This window comes from Ambystoma mexicanum, chromosome 5p, assembly GCF_040938575.1.
Source record: "Ambystoma mexicanum isolate Mex_15411 chromosome 5p, UKY_AmexF1_1, whole genome shotgun sequence".
NCBI classification, from domain to species: Eukaryota; Metazoa; Chordata; class Amphibia; order Caudata; family Ambystomatidae; genus Ambystoma; species Ambystoma mexicanum.
In genome coordinates, this window is record NC_090930.1 from 342,887,777 (window position 1) to 342,904,747 (window position 16,971).

Genomic DNA, 16,971 nt, shown 5'->3' on the forward strand with positions numbered 1-16,971 from the left:
ATCATTGCTCTCCATACGGACACACAGATATCAGTTAGACTAAACAACAATGGTCTACTGTCCAAACCTATTCCTTCTAACCGAGGAGTCAAACAAGGCTGCCCTTTGGCTCCAGCTCTTTTTATTTCCTTTCTCGGCGATTTCAAAGCTTCCCAAGAACTGATAAGATCGTTCCCTCCCAAAATTGGAGCCACAACAGTTAAAAGACTCCTATACGCAGACGATCTCATTATTCTGGACCACACCCAAGTGGGTCTGCAACGCCAGCTGGACAATCTGCAGAATTACACAAAGGGGAACAATTTGGAGATCAACCACTCTAAAACAAAAATACTAATTCTCCAAAAACAAGGGAAAAAAGTAAAAAAAGAAGTGCTGAAGTGGCATCTGGACCAATCAAAAATTGAAATCGTCTCATCATTCAAATACTTGGGAGTCGAAATTGATAGCACAAAAAAATCTTTAAGCATGCAGAAATTTCTATGGTCCAAAACAAAAAACCTAACAGCCCAGCTACGTGCAGTAGATAGAAAATACAGCAAATTCAGCATTCTTCCTGCAATTCAGTTCTACATGTCTAAAATAATCCCAGCACTGACATACGGCATGGATGCCAATCTTTCAATTCCAACGACCATATGGTCTAAACTAGAAGGCTTCATCTGGAGGTCAACATTAGGCTTGCCTAAATCGACAGCTGTGGCACCTATAAGACGCGAACTTGGGCTTCTGTCAATGGAGGCAGTGGTCGCGCAGAGCTCGATCCAATTATACGGGAAAATATGCAATCAAGACAGCTTGGAAATATACAAGATGATCTCTGAAGAAATATCTAAGGGGAATAACAAGTCCCTAAACAACTGGGCGGGGAAACAAAACTTACGTTGCAAGAAATAGCCTGCTCAGAAGAGGAACTAATCCAGAACCCCACACAAATAAAAACAAAAATGGAATGGCTTGACTGGATAAAAACAAACAATAACTCTGTCTCGAACAAGCTATTAACCCACCTTCCACCTGTGTTCAACAAACTAAAGCAACCGATGGAATATTGCACGAAATATCCAAACAAGTGCCTCATGAGAACTCTTCTGAAAGCCTGCCTAAACCTCCTACCCACCCAGGAAGTCTTGGCAATCCGGGACGCTTCGAAAGAAAAATCTTGCAGACTCTGTAGAGACCCGCAAGCCACAGAAACCGTTAGACATCTTCTGATGATATGCCCGTCACTCGATCATGAAAGAAAGGCTTTTCTCGGCCCTGTATATGAGTCTTCCTACGTAGTCGACAAAAACATCTGGTGGAATTGCCTGATTACGGGTGCCAAAACAAGGTGGCTAATAGCGGCTACCAAACTAATAACCATCGCTATGGAAAAAACTCTCCAAACCCAGCAAAATGATATTCCGCAAAGCACCTGTTTGTGAAAGTAGCGTGTACTTAGGAAATGACCCTTCTCTGTTTCTCAAGTTAGTAAAGAAAGATTCCTTCATTTGTAAAAATCTAAATTGATTAAATACAAATAAAAAAAATAAAAAAATTAATGTGTTTTTGTGCTGCTTTTTTATGGCATGATAGAACAATTTAAGATACCCCCTGAGTTTTTGGGTAGTGTTGATGTTGTCCACGTCTGTCCGCGGACATAGGCATAGTCCGTGGACATCAAATCACTATCAGGGGGTTCAGTATATTCTATGTTACATTTATATAAAGTAAGGGAATCCTAGTAAACATCTATCAAATTCAAACTATGAATATGTATATTCAGTAAAAAAAAACTTTGATAAAGGGAGGTTATGGTTAAGTTGCGCTATTAAAAACCTATGAAATTAAGTAAAAAAAACTTTGTTAAAGGGACTTTATGGTTAAGTTGCGCTACTAAAAACCTATGAAATGCAGTAAAAAAAAAATTGTTAAAGGGATGTTATGGTTCAAAGTAAAACCGAAAAAACCCTGAAATTCACTAGTTATGGTAAGCTAAGCAACCATAACTCACGCCACCACCGTGCATTGCTAAGTCTAACACCCAGGACATCAAAGATGACATCACAAATGTCATTGATGACATCACTGATGACATCACATGTGCATGTACTTTTCATGAAAAGTCTGTACAAGAGATTCGTATTATAATGTTGACAAAAAAAGTGTGAAGGATCATTGGAATAGATGTCATGACCTATGTAGTGCATTAAGCAATGCATTGATATAAATAGCATTCTATTATGTACAGTATAATAATCCACTCATGTATAATATACAGTATAATAATCCACTCATGCTGCATTGTGGGCAGCATAGATGATGGAGGTGTAATATTCATAATCTTCCCATGTTGAATAGTGAAATGATAAATGTTTTCTTATTAGAGATTTGTGTACTGTACAACATGTAATAAGTAGCTAATGAAACCCACTTCCTAAATAATTTCATTATTACATACAAAACACAATGACACAACAACACATACAAATATGAGTATATACAGGGAAAGTGAAGTACACAAAAAAGCAGCAGTAGAACCAGAAATTCTTCATAACCTATCTGATTATCTTTAAGCACAGAAATGATTTTTCTGCTTCAAACCTACTACTTCCCTATGAATAACTATCACATGAAGTGTCTGAACCCTAAAGAAAGTAATGCAAATACAAATATGAGCATACACAGAGAAAGTACAGTAATAAAAAAACAGCAGAACAATAAGAAAGTGTTGATAACCTTACTGATTGTCTTCATACACAGAAAGCATTGGTATTTTTCAAGTGTGTATTCTCCCTATGTATTTGTTTCATATGCTGTGAGTGAACCCCAAATTAATTACTGTAAGAACATATTTGAAGTATAAGTCTACAAATATAATACTTTTTGATTTCTTTATTCCTAAGTATTACTGGCCAAGACATATCACTAAAGGAAAAAAGAGGAAGCCAGACATGTGATGTCATCAGTGATGTCATCAATGACATTTGTGATGTCATCTTTGATGTCCTGGTTGTTAGTCTTAGCAATGCATGGTGGTGGCGCGAGTTATGGTTGCTTAGTTTACCATAACTAGCGAATTTCAGGGGTTTTTCGGTTTTACTTTCAACCATAACATCCCTTTAACAATTTTTTTTTTACTGCATTTCATAGGTTTGAAGTTAGAATCTTCCCTTTAATTAGACTTGTAATTTGTTGTTCATGTTGTTCATGGCCAATGTAGCCATATAATGTGCATTTATTGGAATGATAACATCCTCAATAAGCATGTCATATAGAGATGTTTGTATCAAGTGAGATAGAATTTAATTTGTGTGTACACATTTATTTTTAGATATTTTAGGTAAGTGAGTACAGTTTTCTTTTCTTCTACCCAATGATTAATTAGTACAAACTTAAGTAGTTCAGCACTAGGAATACATTCAGTAACCATACAGTACTATTATGAAAAAAATACTCACCTCTATATTTATTATTTCTATAATGAAATGTATTGCATTGTCTTTCAGAGGTGCTACAGTGACTGAACAGAGAAGATGACACATCCAAGAAAGAAATTAATTGTGTAGACCATGTGTTTGTCTGTTGTTTAGAATTATTATGGCTAGTGGTCTGGTAGTGTTCTGAAACATATATTGGGCATGGGGGAAGGTCGTGGCTACTCTCTATGCCTGAAGGCCATGGCTAGTGTCACAAAACCAATATATGGAATAAAAATAAACACATGAACTTAAAGCAAAACCCTTTAGCTGCAGGGAGGTTAAAATGAGAACTTAACACAACAAACCCCTTCATATTCAGCCAAAGTCACTTTAACATTGCACCCCATGTTGTGCACCCAAAGACCACAATGATGACAGCACAGATGACATCACTGATGACATCACTAATGACATTACAACAGCATTAACCATTGTCTTCAGCCAAGGTCAGTGTGCATGGCCAAATATATTGTAACACATTTATTGCCCACTAGTCATCATCTTCTGCCATGGACACTGGCCACAGCCTTCCGCTCTGCCCACTGTATATTTTAAGACAATAACATGCCATCAACTATAGCCTGCAGCCTTCCCCAGTGGCTGTCTTCAGCCATGTCCACTGTATATTATATACATTAACCAGCCACTAGCCATGACTTTCAAAACAATACTGGCCAGTGGCAATGCCTTTTGGCAGTGACCACTTTATATTCTAACATATAAATAGGCCACTGTTGACCATGGCCAGTGGCTATATCCTTCAGCCATGCCCACCATACATATATTTATATACAATTCTAACATGCCATTAGCTATGGCCTTGGCTGTGTCCACTGTATATTCTACAACACTGACCAGTCACTAACCATGGTCTTTGACTTTGGCCAGTGGCCACAGGCTTTGGCTGTACCTATTGTATATTTTACAACCCTAAAGAGTCATTAGTCAATACCTTTGACCGTGCAGACTGTATATTCTAACATATTTATGGACACTAACCAAGGCCTTTAGCAATGGCCAGTGGATACGGCTTCTGACCTTGCCCACTGTATATTTTGAAAGAGTAACGGCCCACTGTGTATTTTACCACATTAACTGACCACTAGCTATGACCTTTGGCGATGGCCACTGACCACAGCCTTAGTCATGGCCAAGCACATAGCATACATTGTTATAAAGATAATCAGAGTTTTATGATCTAACTTATTAATGATGATATGTCCAATGCCATTATTGAAGTTATCTGTTATATACTATATAATTAGTGTTGTCACCAGTGATGGCATCAGTGATGCAATATGTGATGTCATCTGTGATGTCATCTTCGTGGTCATAAGCTGCACAAAATGGGATGCAAAGTTAAGGTGGCTCACCATAGCATCCCTGCAACTCAAGTTTTTCCCTTACATTTCAAGGATGTTATTACAATGTATTGCTCACATTAACAACCCTGCAATTAAAGTTTTGTATATGGGAAGAGCACGTTTTCTACTAATTTGCCCACCACCCCAGACGAATCCTCACAAAACTTTGTATATGGCCATTCGGAATGATTCAGCAAAGTCTGGTGCGGTTTTGTCAAGAGTGCCACTTAATGGTTCCACTTAAACATGGTCAAAACATCTTTCACATCAACTTTAACTTCCTTTTACAAATTACTTAGACACACTGCTGCTGTAAGTGCACATATGTATGTTTTAACTTTCAGCACTATGGCCCTCATTAGGACTCCGGCGCTAAACCATGGTGCTACTCGCACCATGGTCCATGCCGGAGTCCGCCATGGAGAAAGAGGGATTTACCACCCCATTCCAAGGTTGCCGGTGCAGTAATTCCCCCTTTCTCCATGGCCCTTCCCCATTCCCATTTTTGCCCCATAGGGCTCAATGGGAATGGGCAATTACGGTACTGCAAATTGAGGTACTGAAATTGCCATCAAGGTCCCTTTGCGGGTCCCTACTTTAACGGCTGGTCCAGACCAGCAAGGGGACCTTGTAGTAAGGCGTTAAGAGTTTAATGGTGCAGACACCTTTTAGGGCTCAGTTAACCCCTTAACGCCAGGGTCCTAATGAGGGCCTATGTATGTTTTAACTATCAACTTTTCTTCTGCACGTACCAGATATACCCAATCTCACAAATTCATGCAGTTGCTGGCTGCACTACCACTTTTCATTGCCTGTATTTATTTATGTACTTCACTTATTATTTATTCTGTTCTCTCATCTGTTCTGCACTTTCCACTTCCACACACTTTCCCCCTTATCCCTTTTCCATGCACTTGCGCGTTCTTAATATCACTGGGCCTAGTAAGATCATTGTTTTTGTTCTCCCTTGTTCCCCTCCCTTTGCTTGGTCATGCTTTGAAACACTTGTGTCAGAGCGCAATATAAATGAAATATATCATATCAGCAAAATCCCCCTAAAAAGTAACACTTTTAAATGCACACCATTTTAGATTTCTCATTCCATGTGAACATCGAAGTTTCCAACCTTTCTCATTACATCCCTTACAGTGCCGCCTTTCTCCACCTGCTCTCACATATGTGTACACTGCCAAACGGCCCGATTCATCAAATTTTTTGCACAGTGCAAAGTGATTTTGCCCTACTAAAAAGTAACTTTCTGCTGCTAACACAAACTCTCACTCATTGTACTATGCCAAGTGCATTCTTGTAGTACAAAGTCGATGCAAACTCACGTTATACTGCAAACATACATGTGTACTGACTTTCCACTGCAAAAATACACTTTGCACACTTCCATGATTCAGGGTTTCTATTGGCAGTGCAAACTAATTTTTCAGTAAGGCAAACTCACTTTGCACTGTGCCATTAATCAGTCCCAAAGTATTTATATAAAATACTTCTCTTTACATATAAACTATTGTTCTTTTCTAACTACTACTATAACACATCAAACACTACTCCAACTAAACTAAAATCTGCCATTCTTTAAAGATACTGCAACACATTACAAACACATTGCATCACAAACACATCCCCTCTGTTATTAAAATCACCACCACAAAAATAACCTAAATATGCATCTTTTTATACACCCATTTTTCCCTACACTTTATAATGTCCGAAACAACACCAATCATAGGGCGTCAATACAGGACTGCCGGTAACACCCACTGGTTGCTGGCATGATGCCAACAACTCTGTGTTACCGCTACCACCACCTCACATCCTGATGCTACTAAAATATAACAAACAGCAACGGTGCACTAAGTTCCCATTCCCAAACAGTCCAATAGGACACCATGGGAATGGGAACGATGAAGCACCGGCACCGTTAGTAAGGATGCTGGTGTAAAGCCTGCCGGTAGCAGCCTCAACTCCTAAGACCTGCAGGGAGTACAGTGTCCCCACCAATAAACACAGAGTGAGCCAGTCCAGAAAATGTACCTTTAATTACACAATCGCTCATTCATAATAAGAGCCATAGTCAAATGTGTCTAACAACACACTTAACATACTTTACTACGCCAACCATAACCCACCTTCATTAACTATTTTTCCAAACAATTTCTACTGCCTTAAGAAATAGCAAACTCTCTTACTAAAAGTACTTTGCAATTACCACATATACCCAACAAACTTTCTTCTACAATTACGAGAAAAAAGAAGGTTGAAGTAAAAGAAGATTCTCCACATATTACAAAACAATTACATGAGTACAGCATGTTCACTGCTCTAATTATGACAATGTGCTTTCGCTATATATTAGCCTAAAATATTATTTTCTACTCACCAACATTGGATTTCACTCTTACTCATTATTTTATTTTAAAATTTGTTTATTGGCATTTTCAATAACATCTGTTACATATTTCCATGTTATGCCTTATTCTCGTAATATCCAAAATTTGTTTTAATTTTAACTTTAACAAACAATAACAACCGTCTCCTTACATTGTTCACGTGTGTCCGTTCGTCTCTTCCTTGGGGGATAGGGGTGTTCGAGAGGGGACAATCGTGTCGTTTGCAGGGTGTGGGGGGGATGTTTCACAGAGGTCCATAGTGTCGCTCGTTGGCTCTCATCCAGTCTTCCTTTATGTCTTGTAGGCATGTCTGTGTTAGCCGTTGGCTCAGGGGGGCTTGTCGTCAGAGGGGAGAAACATATGTCCAGTGAGTTCCTTCCATGCTTCCAAGGCTCTACTAGACTCTTCGGTTGATCTGGCCACGCTTTCTTCCCAGGCCTTAGTCTCAGCCGGGAGCCATCGCATCATTTCTCCATGCCATGCTTTGTATTGTGGTCCGGCTGTTTTTTTCCAGGACATGGCTATAGTTCGTTTGGTTAATATGCACGTTATGTCCATAAGCCTGACTAAGTGTTTTATCTTGGCCAATCTGGGGTAGGTTCCCAGCAAGCACTCCTCCGGCGTCCATTTGTATTTGGTCATGCCTGCTTTCTCGCATGCTTGTTTCGCCTTTCCCCAAAGTGTCTTCGTTTTGGGGCATTCCCACATCATGTGGATTAGGTCTGCTTCCTCCTTGCTGCACCAGGTGCAGTTTGACTGCGTTTGCTTGCTAAATTTGGCTATCCGCTTCGGTGTTAGGTAGGTTCGGTATAGCACATTCAACTGTATTTGCCTGAACCGGTGGTTTCTCGACACCTCCTTGGGAAATGTGAGCGCCCGGGTCCACTCCTCCTCTGTCATCTCCCTGCCTATATCCATATCCCATTTCCTTTTCATGTCCGTGCTTCGGGGGTTAGGTGTGTCGCTCAGTTGCCTATAGATTTGGGATATTGGTCTGCAGCCCGCCCCCATGTTGTATAACAGTGTTAATAGTGGGTCTGTGTCCGGTTCCTCGGGCCATGTCTCCCACTTGCCTCGCGCTATGGCGCGGGTCCTATGGTACCAGAGAAACTGTCCCGATTGTATACCCTCCCTGTCCCGCAGCGTGATAAAATCCTTGAATGTGCCTTCATCGTATAGGTCCCCCCAGGTGTAAACCCCTTCCCTTTCCCATGATCTGATTTGTTTCAGGTCTGTGGCTGTTGTGTATAGGTCTGCGATCAGTGGGATCTCTGGTGAGTAGGCCCTCTGTGCATGGGCAAGTGTCCTCGTTCTGCGCCAGACCTCCCTCCCCAGGGTGACTATGTGCGGTGTTTCTCCCATCAGTTTCGATGGTATCCATACCAGTTCTTTCAGGTGGTGAGGGAGGCTCATAGTCTGCAGTAGGGGGTTTTCCTCAGTTGGTTCGTCTGAAAGCCATTTAGTTATAAAGCTGAGTTGTGCTGCTAGGTAGTATTTTTCTAAGTTAGGGAGCTGGATGCCACCCCTGGCATATGGCAGGGTTAGTGTTGATAGTGCTATTTTATGTCTATTTTCTCCCCATATGAACTCCTTTATCAGTGTCTCCAATAGTCTGAAGAAGGGTTTTTTGATGTAGTAGTGTACATTTTGGAATCTATACAGGAAGCGCGGTAAAACAATCATCTTAACTATGGAGGCCCTTCCCATCATTGACAGGGGGAGTCGCGACCAAAAGTTCATAGATTTGCGTAGGGTCCGGAGCGCCGCCTTCGTGTTATGTTCGTGCATCAGCGAGGGAGTGTGCATTATCTGAATTCCTAGGTATCTGAATTTGGTGGTTTGCCATTTTAACCCTACCTTCGGGAGTGCCTCCGTCTCGACATGTTGCAAAGCCGCCAGGGGGAACAGACAGGACTTAGACCTATTGAATTGGATCCCAGATACTCTGGAGTAGTTGTCCAGGACCTCCAGCATGACTGGTACGTTGAGATGTGGGTCCCTAACATATATGAGGACATCGTCCGCATAGAGTGAAATGATGTGGTCTACCCCTCCTAATCTTATGCCAGCGTCAAAAAACTGTTTCCTAAAATAGATTGCTATGGGCTCTAGCCCAAGTATGTATAGCATTGGGGATAGTGGACAGCCCTGTCTGGTCCCTCTCTGTATGTCCCATGCTTCTGATATGTGTTTCCCGGATTTCACTCTAGCTCTTGGTCCTGTGTACAATATCTGAACCCATCTGATGAACCCGGGTCCAAAACCAAATTCTCTAAGTACTGCCACCAGCCACTCCCAATAGATAGAGTCAAACGCCTTTATGGCGTCTAAGGACATTAGCGCGTACAGGCTCTTGTCCTCATTGGTTTGGGCCGTAATGTGTTGTAGTCTACGCAGGTTCATTGATGTATTTCGGCCCGGTATAAAGCCGCATTGATCGCTGTGTATTATGTCCCCTATAATTCTGGACAGCCGCTTGGCTAGTATTGCTGTTAGAATTTTCGCATCATAATTTAGCATTGCTAGCGGGCGGTAGGAATCACACAGGTCCGCCGGTTTGTCCGGTTTAAGGACCGGAACCACCAGTGTTTCCCTCATGTTTTCGGGCAGCACTCCCCTCTCATAGGCTTCCTGGAATACCTCATGTAGCAAGGGTGTGAGGGAGGGTTCATATGCTTTATAGAACTCTGGGGGCAGGCCATCCGTGCCAGGTGTCTTGCACGTTGCCAGAGACCGGATAGCTTCTGTTATGTCGTCAAGCGTGATTTCAGCATCTAACATCTGGGCCTGCTCGGGTGGTATCCTATGGAGTCCTATCTCTTCAAGGGTGTCTGTAATCTGTTCTGGAGGGACCTGATCCTCATGTGAATAAAGTTTTGTGTAGTAGTGTTTGAAGGTGTCGTTTATGTCTTGCTGTGTGTGGTGTATGTTCCCTTCCTCGTCTTGTAGTGCGGTGGTGGGGTGTCTAGGGTGTTCCCTTCTGCATAAGCAGGCCAGCAGCCTGCCTGGCCTGTCCGCCTCTATATGTGCCCTGTTCGTTTTGGCCGCGTGGTCTAGCTTTTCCAACCTATTCCACGCCGAGTCGTTTTCTCCCCTGAGTTCCCGAAGTTCCGTTTCCCTGTTGTGGTTGCCTATGGGGGCTGCCTCTAGCCTTTCTATCTTCCTTTCCATTTGGTCCAATTCTTTCCTGAGCTGTCTCCTGATTCCCCCAGCCTTTGCAATGATTTCCCCCCTTATCACTGATTTCAGGGCATCCCATACCGTGCTGCTGTGTTCCACACTTCCCACATTGTTGTCTATGTAGCTATCTATGGATTCTTGTAGCTCCTCCCTGAAGCCTGGATCTTTAAGTGCTTCTGTTGGCATTTTCCACATGGGGATTGGGGGTCTGGGGCCATTGTGGTTCCATGTCACCATGAGTGGGGAGTGATCAGATATGGTTCTTCCTAAATACTGCGCCCCTTCCACCTGGGTTAGGTGTTCTCTACCTATGAGGATGTGATCTATTCTCGTGTATATTTTGTGGGGGGATGAATAGTATGAGTAGCCTCTCTGCGTTGGGTGCGTTTCACGCCACACGTCTGCTAAGTCCAGCCTATCTATCATTGCAGTCAGTGCCGTTGTCGCTGCCGATGGGCCTTTCGGGTGGGGGATGGATCTGTCTAACGCCGGGTCGCATACACAGTTAAGGTCGCCTCCCCAGAGGAGTAGACTATCTCTGTGTTGCACGATTTTGGGATATAGTGAGTCCAGGTGGGCCGGTATATTGCTGTTGGGAAAATAGGAGTTGATTATGCATATTTCTGTCTGCTCTATGTGGCCCCATAATATCACAAATCTACCCTCCGGATCAACCTCTGATTTTCTCAGGCGGAAAGGGAGCTGTGGGTGTATCCAGGTATATACTCCCCTGGCGTATTTGGAGTATGCGGTGCCAAAACCCTGCCCCCCCCAATGCGTTTGAAGTTTGGCCAGTGAGTCTGCCATGCAGTGAGTCTCCTGTAGTAGCGCTATCATCACCCCTTTTCTGTTCAAGTAGGTCTTAATTCTGTTTCTGCGAATGTATGTCCCCAAACCTCGCACATTCCATGTCAGTATTTTAACTGCTGTTGTGGTCATGATGATTCAAAATGGGCGTAGTGTCCGTTCTGCTCCCCTCTCACTGGCGTTCGTGTGCCAGATGTAGGCATTATTGGCCCCTTCCCTGGGTATGACAGGAAGCAAGTTTCCTCCTCCCTCAATTCTGCTCCCTTCCCCCTTCTGATCATTCTTGGAGACTTACCAACAATAGTAACTTCCATTCTTCTGAATGGGAACAGCAAACCGTGTAACTTTGAACTGTCCCCAGCAGTTGCTTCCAACTTGCAACGCTCGGGGGGTCCCGAGCCTTCCAGGCCGCTCCTGGCCTTCCGGATCAGGGTGCGTGTAGGTGAATTGCCCACACAGTTTCCGTGGGGGTGAGTCGACTTTCCGTGTTCGTGTGGTCCTTCGAGTTTCCGTCCGGTTCAGCAATCTGCTTAGTGTTGTGTCGCTGGGGTTTCATTGTCTGCTTTGTTGGCTCTGTGTGTGGGGGTCTCCCCTCGCTCATTATGGCAGTGGGTGCCATATTATCCCATGTCCGATTTCGGTGGAACATCTTTGCCTTCAGCCAGGTTGTTATGTTCCAGCCATAGGCTTGCTGCAGCTGGTGTCTCCAGGAATGTTGCTCTTCCTTTGTAGAGGACCTTGAGGCGTGACGGATAGAGCAGCATATACTTTAGGTTGTGGTTCCGTAACTGCGCTTTTATTGGGATGAAAGAGTTCCTTGCTCGTTGCACAGTGGGTGTGTAGTCCGGATATATGACTATCGTGGAGCCGTTTCGTTTGATTTCTCCTCCTTCTCTTGAGTATCGCAGTATGGTTTCACGGTCACGGAAATTTAAAATTTTAGCTATGATTGGTCGCGGGTGCGAGCCCGGCGGTGGGCGTTTTTGAAGGGATCTGTGGGCTCTTTCCACTGAGAACCCTTGGGAGAGCTTCCCTGGGCCTATCTCCTGCAGCAGAAGTGTCTCGATGAAGTCGGTCGGGTCCGGGCCCTCCATGTCTTCGGGAACCCCTAATATGCGGACATTATTTCGGCGGGCTCGACCCTCGGCCTCCTCGGTCCGTGCCTCCAGCCTCACCACCTTTTGCTCTAGCTCCTGGACTTTCGATTGCAGTTCTTGGGTGTCCTCCACTGTGTCCTGTAGTGTGTTCTCCGCCGCCGTGACCCTTTCCGTGAGGTTCCGAGCATCCTGACGCATGAGCTGTATGTCCGATTTCACCTCCTCTATCTTCCCCTCCACCGATGTGCGGAGGGCTGATATTGCCTGTAGTATCTGCGCGTGTTTGAGGTCCTCTTCCTTCTGGGAGGGTTCCCCCGCAGTTTCCTGGTCTTGTTGAGGTTGTCTCTGGGGTCTAGCCGTCGTAAATGAGTCCATTGTGACCAGTTTCAGTTTGCTCTTAGGGGGTGACATCTCCTTCCCAGGGTCCCCCCTGTTCCTACTTCTGACCCGCAGGTTGTGTGGGTCTGAATTGCTGCCTCTGGGTAATGTAGCGGTCCCAGCGTTACTTAGTGGGGCTCTTGAGCGGGGCTCCGTGGCCCGCCAGTGGCTATAAGCCCCAGTGGTTATGGTGTGGGCCCCTCGCGTTGTCCAGCCTAGGTTGGGTTGGCCTTCCCGTGTGTTAGAAGGTCATGTGGGGCAAGGCCTGGCGCAGGGGGAGTCCCGGGGTCCTCTCCCCGTGTGCTACGTCGTGCTGGGGCCCGTCGCCTCCCGCTGTGCGTCCCTCAGTTTTGGTCTCCCCCGGTTTCACCTACGTTCAAGCGAGCCAGCGTCGCAGGCACGACTCTGTGTCCTTCGCTTCGCCGGGTGATTCCCCTGCAGGCCGCATACGCGTTCCTCTTCTTCAGGATGCAGTCGGTGAAGCAGCCGGGCTGCTTGATGATTGCAGCCTCTTCAGTTATTGCGGTCTGCGGTATGGCCCGGTGTCCCGTCGTGGGCCTGAATCAGGAAGGTCGGCACACCGTCGCTTCCGCTGGGGGTGTATCCGGGTGGCTGAGCGTTCGCTCTCAGCCTCTGCTGCTTCCCCCTGGATTTGGAGCCTGGGCGAGACTGTGGGTTGCAGGGCCCGTCGCGCCCGCGAGAGTGCATAGGGGTACGTTCGTTTGCGGGGCCGATGGGTCTCCGCTCTCGCCTTGCAGGGTCTGTGACTTCTTCCGCTCCCACCGCACCGGGTTCGTAGCGCTCTGTCCGCTCAGCCGCTGGCGCCGAGAGGGGCCAGGGATCAGTTGGTCTGATCGGTCGGTCGTTGTTGTGGGTTCCACGGGGCCTCGAGTCGGCTGCCGCGTCAGTCACGGCTCGCAGCGAACGGCGCCATCTTGCCGTCCCCAGGGGCTCGACTTTGGGCTCCGCGTTTTCTGTTTTTTCCTTTACGATTCGGCTCGGGAGTCAGGTCGAGTGGTGGGGGTTGGTTCCCCTGCAGGATTATGCAGTTAGTTCGAGTGTAGCAGAGCTAGTTAGGCATTAATATTTCTTCTTGGCAGGATCTCGGACGGAGCTCCACGGGAACTTGTCCTTACGGCATGCGTGCAGACCACGCACCCCCCCACTCTTACTCATTATATTGCAACATTCACACTCTTTTGATTCCCATCTAAACACTAAACCCTTACTTAAAACATTGCCCGTACTTGCTATCTAACAACACAGCTATCTCTCAGCAACTTCTATACCATATTTTCTTCCTCAGTGTTCCACACCTCTATGCACATAAGGTCCGAATTCCAAAGCAACAACATTCAAACTCATTGCATTTCCAATCACTAACACACATTACCACACACAGACACAGTTCCTCACCCCTTTCCCATTCATTCACACAATCCTCATATGTATGCAGTAAACCACGCGGAATCCGGCGTCAACCATGGCGCTAATAGCGCCATGGTTAACGCCTGGGTCGTAATGAGGCCCAGTGTCTCAGATGTAAGGCAAGAATTAGACTACTGTGCAGGAATGGTAAAATTCACCTGAAACACACGGAAGATCCACAGCAATTACTAATATTCTTACTACAAGTACTAGAAAACAAAAACTTGCATGTGGAAATCAACATGCACTTTCTGCAACCATGTTTCACCAGAGCACATCCTTAATGTATCCATACCAAATTGTTAATCCATTCCATTTCAACAGCTTTTCCAAAATGTAAATTGTTGCTATGCACTTTTTGCAATTCAGACAATCATTCCAGCATAGAAATAAACTCACACGGCCAATATGACATACGAATGCTACAAATGTACAATACAGACGGTACCAAAAATAACTGTAATCTGACTAGCTCCAAACACAGCAAAGTATCTCTAGGCAAGAAAACCTTCACAACAGTAGGCATAATCTACCACACTGGTGCCACAACCACTTCAGGGCACTATACTGCATATGCTAAAAAAAAAGATGGTTGGTTTGAATGTAATGACACATCTGTTACTGCTAATATAGGATACCAGCAAAGCTCACAAATGCTCACTTAATATTCCTTCAACACAAATTTGCTCACTACAGTATAGTACAGCAAACAGTTAGAATATGCCAGTTAGAATACACCAACGGGTACCTAACTACATCCATAATACTACAATACTAATTTTAATATCCAAGGCAGTTAGAATACACCCATGGATATCTACTTTAAACATTCCTTCCATTCTAATACACTTCGAATGTAACATAACATGTATTGTTACTGCAATATTTCATGTACTTTCATATACTAATATTTCATATACTTTCATATACTATCCAATATAGTTAAAATATACCAACAGGTATCTCACTACTTGAAACATATCTTTGCTTACAGCATACTTCTAACAAAAATCCTACTACACCTACACTCACAACATAAATCAATGCTACCAACCACATTTACTCTGTAACATGTACATTCTTTAAAATCTACTTGTTTTATTTTTATCCACTATGGATCTTTTTCCCAATGACCCAATGATTATTTCAAGCCAATACAACAATAGTGTAACACACACTTATGTTATGCCAAACACAGGGCCTCATTCTGAGTTGGGCAGTCCAGTAAAAATGTGCCAGTATCCATGGATACCGGTACTTTACGGGACCACAAGACTACGGGATTGCCGGTGGGGCACTTGGAATACCTGCAGCTAAATGCTGGAGGTAAATCAGGTGCCTTACTGGTAAAAAATCCCTTGTTACTGCCACTTGCAATAATGGAAAATCCCCTCATGGAGTCCTATGTGACTCCATGAATGGGCATTTACACTGTACGGCTGGCACTCGTACCGAGTGCCAGTAAAGGTAAGTACCACATTCCAGAATCCTGGAAGCTCTACCGTCAGGATACCCGCATAGTCAGAATGAGGCCCATAGGACTTGCAATGTATTGTTTATGAACGTCTAAAAAGTAAATGCATATGTACAATTAAATGTAATACATATTTGAAACCACTGTTTAACAAATGATACTGTTTTTTTGCACAGAAAATGAACCAGCAATTCCAACTTAATTTCCATATTTCCATATGCAACTAAGTATTGTTATCTTTCATTTTGTTCTTCACCTACAGATTGCATCACCACTATCCTCAATTCTACTGCAATCATAAATATCTTGTACACTTCAATTATATCATCACGCCATACTACTAATACAGTATACTCCCCCTACAGTACCTATCATTACTATACACATATTACTGTAGTGCTTGTATCCAGTACCCAGACTCTTTGGGTCATTGCCTGCAGCCATGCCCCCAAGAATCTGGCCACTAGTCACAACCACGACAATACAATCAAACCGTTTAACAAGTACGTTCAGTACACCTTCAAATAGCAGAACTCACCTAGAACCTCTGCAATCCCACTGATGTCCACAGGCATGTTTTTGTGTCTTCGGACAAGGACAGTGACCGCAGGCATGGCGGCAGCAGCATTAGTTTTTTTCACCTATTAAAACAGCTCCATGACAACTTTATTGCACTCCCCACACTTTCAAGGCCCTCTTTCAGCCACCAAATAACCCCAAATATGTTTTCCATTCTTTTTTCTCACTACGCTGTCTGCGGTCAAAGGTGCTGTCCACGGATCCTGTGGCACCTGGAAAACCCCCTTTTCACCTATAAAAACACCTGCCTATTAACTTTTGTTACTCCCAAATGCAATTTCCAGACCCTTTCCTCTCTGCGTTGTCTGCCGACAATGACGGCTGTCCACGGATCCAATATGGCGACCATTTTAAAAATTCTGACGCACCTCGCATTCGTGAACATCCAATCAGTGTGCATCTTTGATGTCTGTAGACACCTAGCCACCCTCCGATTTGCCCCGAGGTGTCAACCGACATTCAATTAGGAAATGGGTCTGTGGACCAGACCCAGAAATCACACATTTTTTGTTACCTACTTTTTGACCTTTTTTTAAAAAACAAGGGATTGATTTACACCAAAGTTACAAAAGCACGCTTTTGGGACCAGGCCACCATTCCTGGCACAAATTTGGTGAGCATCCATCCAGCCATTTGGGCTATAGTTGCAAGTACATTTTGTTTTCCATTGTGTTTATGAGGATTTCAAACATTTGGGGCCCCCCTTTAACTTTGCCCCCCAGATGAAACCACACCACACTTCGGGAAATAATTATGATTATGAGGTGGCCATATACCTTTTCTGTGAAGCTTCATGAG